Genomic DNA, 10,000 nt, shown 5'->3' on the forward strand with positions numbered 1-10,000 from the left:
TGCCTATACTCGGCCGTCAGTCTGGCAGTCATGGCCGGTCCTTGCGGCCGGCCGCGAAGCCCTGACGAGTAGGAGGGTCGCGGCGGTGGGCGCAGAAGGGTCTGGGCGTGAGCCTGCCTGGAGCCGCCGTCGGTGCAGATCTTGGTGGTAGTAGCAAATACTCCAGCGAGGCCCTGGAGGGCTGACGCGGAGAAGGGTTTCGTGTGAACAGCCGTTGCACACGAGTCAGTCGATCCTAAGCCCTAGGAGAAATCCGATGTTGATGGGGGCCGTCATAGCATGATGCACTTTGTGCTGGCCCCCGTTGGGCGAAAGGGAATCCGGTTCCTATTCCGGAACCCGGCAGCGGAACCGATACAAGTCGGGCCCCTCTTTTAGAGATGCTCGTCGGGGTAACCCAAAAGGACCCGGAGACGCCGTCGGGAGATCGGGGAAGAGTTTTCTTTTCTGCATGAGCGTTCGAGTTCCCTGGAATCCTCTAGCAGGGAGATAGGGTTTGGAACGCGAAGAGCACCGCAGTTGCGGCGGTGTCCCGATCTTCCCCTCGGACCTTGAAAATCCGGGAGAGGGCCACGTGGAGGTGTCGCGCCGGTTCGTACCCATATCCGCAGCAGGTCTCCAAGGTGAAGAGCCTCTAGTCGATAGAATAATGTAGGTAAGGGAAGTCGGCAAATTGGATCCGTAACTTCGGGATAAGGATTGGCTCTGAGGATCGGGGCGTGTCGGGCTTGGTCGGGAAGTGGGTCAGCGCTAACGTGCCGGGCCTGGGCGAGGTGAGTGCCGTAGGGGTGCCGGTAAGTGCGGGCGTTTAGCGCGGGCGTGGTCTGCTCTCGCCGTTGGTTGGCCTCGTGCTGGCCGGCGGTGCAGGATGCGCGCGCCTGCGCGGCGTTCGCGCCCCGGTGCTTCAACCTGCGTGCAGGATCCGAGCTCGGTCCCGTGCCTTGGCCTCCCACGGATCTTCCTTGCTGCGAGGCCGCGTCCGCCTTAGCGTGCTCCTCCGGGGGCGCGCGGGTGCGCGGATTCTCTTCGGCCGCCATTCAACGATCAACTCAGAACTGGCACGGACTGGGGGAATCCGACTGTCTAATTAAAACAAAGCATTGCGATGGCCCTAGCGGGTGTTGACGCAATGTGATTTCTGCCCAGTGCTCTGAATGTCAACGTGAAGAAATTCAAGCAAGCGCGGGTAAACGGCGGGAGTAACTATGACTCTCTGCATCCGGACTTGGCTTCTCGAAGTGCGGTCTTGATGTAGTCGTGCTGCTGCTGCGAGGTGCCTTCCTTGGGTTATAGTTACAGGGAGAGTGATGCGCAATACATGGGCCTAGCCCTCTTAGCCTCTCCTCTCCTGCGGTCTTCTCCCCTTCTCGTGGGCCCGCTGACTTCGCAGAGTGGAAGACCGCACCAGGGGCTTGGGGGGGTTACCAGCCCCCCCTCGCACTATCCCTTTTTTAGTTGGGGGCAGTAAGCAGAGAATAAGTGGTGGCCCTTCCGCTGAAGGTGCCACCCCAACTCCCCCAGCACCTAGCCGGCCAACCGACCGTGCCGAAAATCTTGTAACTTTTGCAGCTATGTATACCTGTAGTGAGTGCCACCGCAGCTTTACAACCAAGAACGGTCTCGGGGTCCATCGCCGCCGCCAACATCTTGCGGCCGCCAACGCGGAGATCGTCACGGAGAGGCATCGCGCGAGGTGGACGGAGGAAGAAGTCCTGTCGCTCGCCAAGGCGGAGGCCGAACTGTTCCTTGAGAGGGACGCCCGGTTCTTCTTCGTCAATCAAGAACTCATCAGGATGTTCCCCGACCGAACGCTCGAGGCAATCAAGTGCCGACGGCGGCAAGCTGCCCACAAGCAGCTTGTCCGCCAATTCATGGAGGCGCTTGAGATCGGTCGGGGGGAAGAGCCGGCGTCCCGCCGGGGAGCAGCGAGCCCGCTGCCTGACGCGGGCGAGGCAGCTGCGCCGCCCGTCGACGCAGCCGAGGACTTCGCGGCCGACACCACCGGGCCGCCGCCGGAGGGGCCGACTGACGCCGCCATCTGGGAGCATCTGGCGGGGCTACCCGCTTCCGCCCAGCGTTTCTCTGCCCTGGATCGTGTCATAGGTCTGGGGCGGGGCACGCCGCCCGATGTCATCCTGGGCATGCTCCCGGATGCCCTTGCGTCGGTCGGGTCCAGAGGGGAGAGATCGATCACCAGGACACAGCGGCCGCGCCAACCATCGAAGCGGCCGCCTGCCGCGCCGCCGACGCAGAAGCGCAAGCGGCGCCGCTGGGAGTACGCGAGAACGCAGGATGCCTTCCGACGGTCGCGTGCACGTTGCGTGCGCGGCCTCTTGGATGGCACCCTGCTCCAGCCGCCACCTGCCATCCCTGGTCTGCTGGACTTCTGGGCGGACCTCTTCACCAAGAAGCCCATCTCCACCGCGGGCTTCATTCGTGACCGCCTCCTCCCGCACTCAGAGCCTGTCGCTCTCGAGTGCATATGGGGGCCGGTCACACATGAGGAGGTCGCCGCCGCGTTGCCGCCCAGGGGATCAGCAGCCGGGCCGGACGGCCTTACCCCAGCGGAGTTGCGGCGCCTGCCGCACGAAGTCCTGGTGAAAGTGATGAATCTCTTCCTTCTGGCCCGCGCCCTTCCGGAACGCCTGCTTCGCGCGCGGACGTCCCTTCTCCCGAAAACGGCTGCACCAACATCCCCCGCTGACTTTCGCCCCATTACGGTCTGCTCGGTGTTGGCGCGGACCTTTCACAAGGTTCTCGCGTCACGCCTGATGCGCGCTTGTGCTGTGGACGAACGTCAGCGGGCATTCATCCCTCGGGATGGGATGTTGGAAAATACCTTCATCTTGGACACTGCTCTCACCGACGCAGTTCGCTCCTGCCGCTCTGTCTTTGTGGCATCGATCGACGTATCTAAGGCATTCGATTCGGTAGATCATGCTGCCCTTCGGCCCGTGCTGAAGGCGCATGGCCTGCCGGATTGCTTTGTCGAGTATGTCGAGCGGTGCTACGAGGGCAGCACGACAGTGATAGCGGACGGCGCCGGCGTGGGCGTGTCTGTGCAGCCAGCACGGGGCGTTCGCCAGGGTGATCCCCTCTCCCCCCTCCTGTTCAACTTTGCGGTGGACTACGTTTTAGGCCAACTGCCCTCCCACATCGGAGCTCGGATCCTCGGTCGCAGAGTCAACGCTGCGGCCTTTGCAGATGACGTCTTGCTGTTTGCAGCGACCCCGAGGGGCTTGCAGTCCCTCATCGACGCAGCTACCGCAGCCCTCGCCCACCTGGGGCTGCAGATCAACGCCCGGAAGTGTTTCACCCTCGCCTTAGTCGCGTCAGGGCGCGAGAAGAAGGTGAAGGTGGACAGCAATGTCACCTTCACAGCAGGCAATACCACCATGCCTGCCCTGCGTGTGGGTGAAACCTTCCGGTACCTGGGGCTGCAATTTTCCACGGCGGGTCGCTGTGTCTTCAATCCACGTAGCCACCTGGTGGAGCAGCTTGACGTCATCTCCCGAGCTCCGCTGAAGCCGCAACAGCGCCTCCACGCTCTCACCAACGTACTTCTCCCTGGCCTGTACCACGGGCTGGCCCTCAGCCGCACCCGGGTGGGTGCATTGAAGTCGGCCGACGTTACCATCCGGGCCGCCGTCAGGAGATGGTTCCGCCTTCCGGCGGACACCCCCCTGGGATACTTCCACGCTCCTGTTGCCCAGGGGGGCCTCGGCATTCCATCTTGCCGATGGATGGGTCCGACCCTCCGTCGGTCCCGTCTCCTGGCGCTGAAGAAGATAGGGCCAGCCTGCGACGGTGCAGGCATGGATGAGGTGCAGCGTGAGATCGAGGTGCTGGAGCGCCACCTAATGTGGGAGGGCCACCTCCTCAAATCGTCAACGCAGGTTGGGGAAATGTGGGCGGCGCGCCTACACATCGCCATTGACGGTGCGGCACTGTCATCTTCTGCCGCCGTCAGTGGCCAACATCAGTGGGTCGCCGACACCAGTCGCCTGCTATCTGGGCGTGAATACATCGACGCCCTCCGCGCCCGCATCAACGCCTTCCCTACGAAGGCACGGCGCAGTCGCGGGCGGGAGGCGGACACCAGATGCCGCGCGGGGTGCCAGGCCGTGGAGACCGCCAACCACGTACTTCAGGCTTGCTTTAGGACGCACGGGTCCCGGGTCAAGCGCCATGACGCTGTAGTGCGTTATGTCGCCCGTGGACTCGCGCAGAGGGGCTTCAATGTCTCTGTGGAGCCCCACCTCCGAACACCTGAGGGCATCCGCAAGCCTGACGTGGTGGCGGTCAAAGACGGCATCGCCCGCGTGGTCGACGCCCAGATAGTCGGAGACCACCTCCGGCTCGACTGGTGTCACTCCCAGAAGGCGGCCTACTACGACACGCCGTCCATCCGGCGTGCCATCTCCAACCTGCACCGTGACGTTGAGGAGGTGATTGTGTCCACCGCGACGTTGAACTGGAGGGGTGTATGGTCTCCAGCGTCGGCGAGGGATCTCGCCGCCTTAGGCTTCCGACCCCGAGAACTGGCGGTGCTGAGCACCAGAACACTACAGAGTTGCTGCAAAAGTTACAAGATTTTCGAGCGTATGACGGCTCCTAGCCCGAAGCAGCGTGTCGGCGTCGGCTAGGCTGCTGGTTATTTTCTTCGCCTTGACTCCTGGGGCCTATCCACAGGAGGAATAAACCGTCTTTGTTCTTCCTTCTCTATGTCTTTAATTTGTGTTATGTTGTTTCTTTTCTGCACGTATATATATGTATATTTGTATGTTAGTTTTAACACCTTTTTATTGTGGTAACGCCCTGTAAGTCCCCACCTCGGTGGTGGACATGGCGTGATACACCTGCCACATACAATATGTATATATATGTGTTATTCACTTGTTGAATAAAGACGGCTGTTGAATAGCCAAATGCCTCGTCATCTAATTAGTGACGCGCATGAATGGATTAACGAGATTCCCGCTGTCCCCGCGTCCTCGTCGCGTGCGGTCGAGCCTCGCGTGCGCTCTCGTTCTTTCGGCGTTTTGGGTGGGAAAAACGTGTGCGAACGAGCTGAAATTTGGCACAGTGCTTCGCGTCGTGACCATACAACGTGTGTAGAATTTTCTTTGCCGTCGCTCTTACCGTTTTTTAGTTGCCGTGACATTTTCGAAATTCGAAATTTCCGTGTTTTTCTGTATATGTATGGAGTTTCTGGTGTTTGTGAAGTGCTTCATCGACGCAGACTACATCGTGCAACGTCGCTGACGCATTACCAGCATCATCCAACAGGTATTTTTATCCGTTTTTCTCCAATTATCGATGTTTTCCTAATCTCGTGATGTACCTAAATTTCGGGGATTTTTCCACCTGAGTGGGACTGAATGGGCGTAATTAACCGTATTTCAGTTGATAATGCACGGTAAAGTGGTCCACTGTTCCCAGGAACTGCTCTTTTGGTGGTCATGAGCTGCCCTTTGTCTTCCGCGCGTTCCGCGTGTGTTTAGAAATCCGTTCCCATCCGTCCAGTGCAAGGGGTTAGCTAGCATCCAAGCACACGGCTGTATTCTTGGAGTCTTTCTCTATCAGATAGTGCCTAAAAAACTGTCTCTTCCTTTGTTAGTTTCAAAGTTACAGGCAATCGTAGCGAAGAATACGTGGTAACCACGTGGCGACCGGAAGTTGCCGATTTTCACCCAAAAACCGGGCGGAGGAAAAAATCCGAGCCCACCGGTTTGTAAACGTCCTCATGCTCCATCAGACGACGTAGGAAAATTAGGGTGTCTCTTTCAAGATTTAACAATTATATCGGTTTTCCCTACGGCCGCGCACACGCGTTGCCGTCCAGCCGCGCGTGCCGCGCTGTGTCTGGTCACTCGTATTAACAGGGCCAGCGCCTTCTCGAGCAAAAACCGAGCATCAGGGCCGTGTACCCAGCTTAATCCCCTCTCAAATGGAGCAGTTTAAGAAGTATTTTCCCTCCATGGATTAAGACATATCCTCTGTATTCTGTCATAGTCCGCAGTCCTTCACGCGGTTAAGAATTTGTTACCCAATACAGGAATAAGTTGAAAGTAAATGCCATGTGCACTGTCTAGAAGTCCATTTATTACCCTCTCGATCCCCAGCGAGAAAAGGCTAGGTCTTTCTCGCACTTGCCGAACAGCAGCCACTTTTGTCCAGTGTGAGCGATAGTACCCGCATGCCTAATCGCGGGTTCACGTAAATTTGCCCCCTGCCGCTGCCAACTCACCAAAAGTATATGTATAAATATTGTTCTAGTACGTAAGATCCTTCTATCATCACATAATGTCTTCTTCGGTGCCAATGGCTTGTAAAGTTAGTAACTGAAATTAAAATAGTGGAGCAGTGCGTACCACTCGGCTGGGAGGCGTGCGCATCCGATTTTTCCTTCCGCTACCCGCTACTATTTAAGAAACAAATTTTCCCGTAGATGATAGGTTGTTACTTCTGTTTTTGGCTGTGTTAGTTTAGGGTTAAGGCCTGTGGAAGTGATGTCGTGTGTACCGTGCAGCTTGCCGGAATGTGGATACAGTAATCGGCAAAATTCATGCCGTTACCAAAGCTACAAAAAACCATTGTGAATATCTTTCTGTAGCCTACTCCCTTCTTAGTTCAAACCAGTGTTGAGTACTTAAAGATGTCTCTTGTGCTGTAGGTTAGGCATTTAGGTTTTAAAAGGAATCTTGTGTGTGCATTTAGGTTCTATAAGGAATCTTGTGCGTGCTGAGTAGCCAGCGTGCGCGTGCATACGAGCAGTGACAGAAAACTGAAAGTTTTCTACCGATACAGTAGCTCTTAAAATTTTATTAGGTAATATATTGATAGTGTAGTCTTCCCCTAGTTCTAATATGATCTTGCTTTCCATCACTTGCTAAATAAGTCTGAGGAACTAAAATGACATAAATTTAAGTCACGAGTGTAGCAAAAAGCAGTGCAAAATGTATTGTTACATCTCGTAATTCTATGATAGATTAGGCCACGTATTTAGCAGATAGCAGATAACCATTGTGAATATCATTCTGTAGCTTACTTCCTTCTCTTTTCAAACCAGTGTTTAGTGTTTAAAGATGTCTCTTGTGCTATAGGTTAGGCATTTAGGTTTTGAAAGGAATCTTGTGTGTGCTGAGTAGCCAGCATACGAGCACTAAACTGCAAGCTTTCTACCGATACAGTAGATCTTAAAATCTTATTAGGTAATATATTGATAGTGTAGTCTTCCCCTAGTTATAATATGATCTTGCTTTCCATCACTTGCTAAATAGTCTGAGAAAGGCAACACATTTAGTAGATAGGATAGTGTGTTGGGCGGTGAGAATCGACTTGTCTATGAGCCATTAACGCCCTATAGCGATATCACGGCCTAAAGGACTGAGTGTACCAGAGTAACTGCCCCAAAATGGGGCTCAGCAAAGAGAGTCTCGGAGCAGCAAATGAACCTGGTGCAAACTCTGTGGTCACCACAGACAAGGAGGACTCAGGAAGATGCTCAGATCTCCAGGAAATGGTGAACATCAGGGAAGAGATGGAAGCCTTCATTTTTAATGACACAAACAAGATAAACAATGGACAAAAAAGATTCATTCTAGGGAAGCTATCTGAATACGAACAGATACTGAAGAAGTATCAGATGGAGATCCTAGAACTCAAAACAGAGCTAAGGTGCGTGAAGACCCTGGAAACAAATGCTTCATCAGAGGTCGAAAGCTATGCCAGCAAGGCAGCTGCCAAACCAGCACCTAAACAACAGCCCATGAAAACGCAACATTCGAAAGTGCTAATGATCAAGCCAGCAGAAGGCTATCAGAAAACTGGAGAGGAAGTCGAAGAAACTGTAAGAAACCTTATTTCAACATCGCTGAAGGATGTTCGCATATCAAGATGCAAGAAGACCAGAGAAAATGGCATTGTCCTCGAAGTCCCTAATGACCAGGACGTTGATAAAATCAGGAAGTGTGGTGCAGTAACACAATCTGGATTAACAGTCTCAGATCCAAAGAAGAGAAACCCAAAGATAATAATCTTTGATGTTCCGAGGAACACAAATGAGGAGGAATTGAAAATGGAACTATACGAGAGAAACCTCGCAAGACTTAACATTCAGAGGGAGGAGGTTATGGAGGGTACCAAGGTACTGTTTAAGACTGGTCCGAGAAACAGGGAGGAGGCAAACCTAGTGCTGGAAGTAACAACAAAGGTGTGGAACAGTCTGTCTAAACAAGGTCGCGTCTACATAAATTGCACCTCTCACAAAGTGCAGGACTATAACAATATAAGCAGATGCTTTAAATGCCAGGGTCATGGACACACAGCAGCAAAGTGTAAAAATGCAGAAACTACCTGCGGCCACTGTGCAGAATCAGGACACACTTTCAAAGAATGCACAAAAAAGAACCAACAGGCCCAATGTGCAAACTGCAAGCGTGCGAAGAAGCCGCATACTCACGCAGTGACTGACAAAACATGCCCAGAATACATCAGGATCAAGACAATACAAAACAGTAGAACTGACTATGGACAGTAACAACAATGGAGTGCCACAACGAGGAAGAAGAATGCAGACAGGAACACAGTACAGAGACATAAAAATATTACAGATAAATGGGCAAAGAGCAAGGATAGTTCCAGACCAACTGGCGCACCGAATCCTTGAGGAAAACATAGATGTGCTATTGATCCAAGAGCCCTACTGTCTCAATAACATCGTAGGTGGATATCCATCAGATTTCCAACTTATGTACAACTCTAAAGATGGTCCACCAAAGGCAGCAATAGCAACCAGATCTCAAGTGATAACAGCTATGCAGCTGACAAATTTCAGCAATACCCACATGGCTGTCGCCAGCATTAACGGAGAATTTGGGGAAATGTACATAGCCAGTATATACTGCCAATATGGGGCACCTATAGACGAATTCCTGCAAAAATTAGACACTCTCCTGGATCAGCTAGAAGGGAAACCGGTCATAGTAGGACTGGACTCGAACGCAAACTCACCAGTCTGGTATAGTTCCATGACAGATGAAGCGGGCAGAATGCTTGAAGACTTCATCGCACAAAGAGGACTAATAGTGATGAACGAAATGTCAGACCTCACAACATACTGTGGCCCAAATGGACAAAGCAACATCGATGTGACAATCTGTACTCCCCCAGCAGCCAGAGCTCTGTGCAACTGGATGATTCATGAGGAATGGACATCAAGTGACCACAGGGCTATAACATACAATATCAAAGCACCCCAAAGGAGGAGAGAGACAGAGAAATTGGCGACATATAACACAAACTTTGCAAAGTGGCCCATCTTTGACAAACAGCTTGTCAAGTCCACAGAGAACTGGCCACAGGGGACAAACGGTGTAAATGGAATGGCTACCAGACTGCAGGAAGCTATCTATGAATCCTGCAGCAGATCCATGAGAAAGCGAACTCGTGTGCAGAACCCAGTTCCATGGTGGAGTGCAACTCTTGCTGACTTGAGGCGTGACACCATATCTGCACGACGTACATTACAGCGAGCACGGAGAAGTAACAACCACACTGCTACAGAAGAAGCAAAACAGCACTACAACAGGACGAAAAACAAATATAACAGAGAAATCGTCCAAGCCAAAGAGAAGACCTGGAAAAAGTGGGTATCTGACTGTGATCAGAATGACCCCTGGGCCATAGTGAAGAAAGTAATCCGGCCAAAACGCGGCACAGAAAATGTACTGAGTAACGTAAAAGTCACAGACCAGACTACAACAATAACATGGAAGGAGACCATAAGGTCATTGCTACAGAGCCTGCTTCCTGATGACAATGCAGATGAGGATACTGTCGAGCAGCAGTTGGTGAAGATGGCCAACGAGGATTACGAAAACAGTGACATAGACCCTGAATTCACGCCAGAGGAAATAGGGACTGCTATAAAGGCCTGTAAACCAGGCAAAGCGACAGGCCCAGATGAAATTGATGACAAAATAATAAAGAGGGTCTG

Source organism: Schistocerca americana, unplaced genomic scaffold (genome assembly GCF_021461395.2).
Source record: "Schistocerca americana isolate TAMUIC-IGC-003095 unplaced genomic scaffold, iqSchAmer2.1 HiC_scaffold_513, whole genome shotgun sequence".
Lineage (NCBI taxonomy): Eukaryota > Metazoa > Arthropoda > Insecta > Orthoptera > Acrididae > Schistocerca > Schistocerca americana.